This window comes from Triturus cristatus, chromosome 7 (assembly GCF_964204655.1).
Source record: "Triturus cristatus chromosome 7, aTriCri1.1, whole genome shotgun sequence".
In the NCBI taxonomy this organism is placed as follows: domain Eukaryota; kingdom Metazoa; phylum Chordata; class Amphibia; order Caudata; family Salamandridae; genus Triturus; species Triturus cristatus.
The window spans coordinates 493,257,237-493,259,074 of NC_140590.1; the positions used below are offsets into that span (position 1 = coordinate 493,257,237).

At 60.2% G+C, this 1,838-nt stretch overlaps 1 pseudogene; it reads left to right on the plus strand.

Annotated features, from left to right (window-relative positions):
* The first annotated feature begins 356 nt into the window (after positions 1–356).
* LOC146809978 (5S ribosomal RNA) lies at positions 357–472 on the plus strand (annotated as a pseudogene).
* The last annotated feature ends 1,366 nt before the right edge of the window (positions 473–1,838 follow it).

Genomic DNA, 1,838 nt, shown 5'->3' on the forward strand with positions numbered 1-1,838 from the left:
GACATGGCTCGGTCCAGGTCTAGGGGGGGGAGCGGAACCGGCCACGTCACCGCACGTTCGCGTGCCCCCCCCCCTCTGTGAACAGGCATGACGGCGATGCCACCCGGGATCCGTGCCGCATCCTATGCGTTTCTGATTCTCATCGGAATGGGTAGGGCAGCTCCTCCCCCTCTGTGGCCTTCAATAAACCTGCAGCAATTTTCTCGCGGCCAGGGTCATTGTTTTAGACACACGGGGCTCACGGTTCGAGTCCCGGTGTCGGCCAGGCCTCGGAGTGCGGGGTGGCACTCGCGGGGGCTCCTGAGTACTTTTTCGGGCGGCGTTAGCACAAGAGGCCTGAACAGGCACGCTCTGATGCCTACGCATATCACCCTGAATGCGCCCGATCTTGTCCGACCTCGGAAGCTAAGCAGGGTCGGTCCTGTTAGTTCTTGGATGGGAGACCGCCTGGGAATACCAGGTGCTGTAGGCATTTTCGATCATAGCATCCCGCAGGCTTAGGCTCGATTGCGCCCCCACTAAGACTGCGCGTCTAGATACCACAGGATATTCCTGAAGCCACGTGTTTGGGGTATGGTCGCTCGAGGGGGGGGCCTGAGTTAGGTGCGCCGGCTGTCTGAGGGCGCAAGGGGACTGCTGCGTGGCTGGTACAGCGACAGGGCTTGGGCCCCCCCCCACACTTGCCGTGATGTTAGGCCTTCACTGCGCTGTTGACCCCAGCCATGGGACATGTCGCAGCTATATGCTGTACTGGGATTGGGCACAGTCGGGGGTAGCTTGGTGTGTTCTGCGCGTTTATGCTGTTGTACCAGGGGCAGATACTTTACACCGGGCCTAGCGGGTTGTATGTCCAGCGACCTTGCGTTGGTGGGTTCTGGGCAGCACTTATCTCTTGTGCGAGGTACAAGGGAGGCGGGGCACAGTTGCCAGTGCTAAGGACCTTGGGGGAAGGGGGAAAAGAAAAACAAAATCGTTACTCAGCTGCCGCATGCAGGGGCTAGTAGCAAGGAGGCTACGGGATCTGCGGTTGCTTAACCTATGATTTGTTTTACAGGATCGCGAGGAATTACAACACGACAACCGGTCAACAGGGTCCGCTTTCTCAGGTGGGGGTTGCGTGGTAACCAAAGGGCACGACGGCGGATTGGGGGCACGGGCAACAGCAGGCCAACAAGATGGTCGCAGCAGACAGAGTGCGGGGGAAAGATTTTCAAATGCACGCCGCTGTACCGGGCTGAGCCTGCCGGGGGGTTACACACACAGGTTCCCGTTCTTAACTAATTCTGTCTCATCAGCAGGTCAAGAACAGAAGGGTGGAGGGAGGAGCCTAGCGCGCAACCAAGATGGCCGCGTAGGTGCGAGGCTCCCGAGGACCTCCGCGACCTCCAGCATTAATCCTTACAGAATCCTGTCCCAGATGAGGGGACTGTATTTGTGAGCCCGAGCAGAGGTGACGCCCGTTTTCCGTTTTTAAATCGGACCTTGGCCACCGGCGGGAGCATCGATTGAGGTTTGCGGCCTTCTCCACGCCGACCCCCCGTACTGGAGTTGTGGGGCGATCCGGACACAAAGTGAACAACAGCGGCGGGCAAGGCTGGGTGGCTCACGTACCCCGCACTTTCACTTTCGCTTTTGCGCCCTCCTTGCTGCCAGGCGAGGTTGGGTTGCGGGGCGGTGTGCGGTGCTGTGGCCTCGTTGGGCTGCCCTGCCGGCCCGCCGGCTGCGATCCGTCCTGAGGAGCGGTGGTCGCCCCCCCCCGGAGCCCTTGAACGGGATTGTCTGCCCCCTTTCTGAGGAGATTGGCTCGATTTGGGGATTGCGACCATGGCCACAAAACA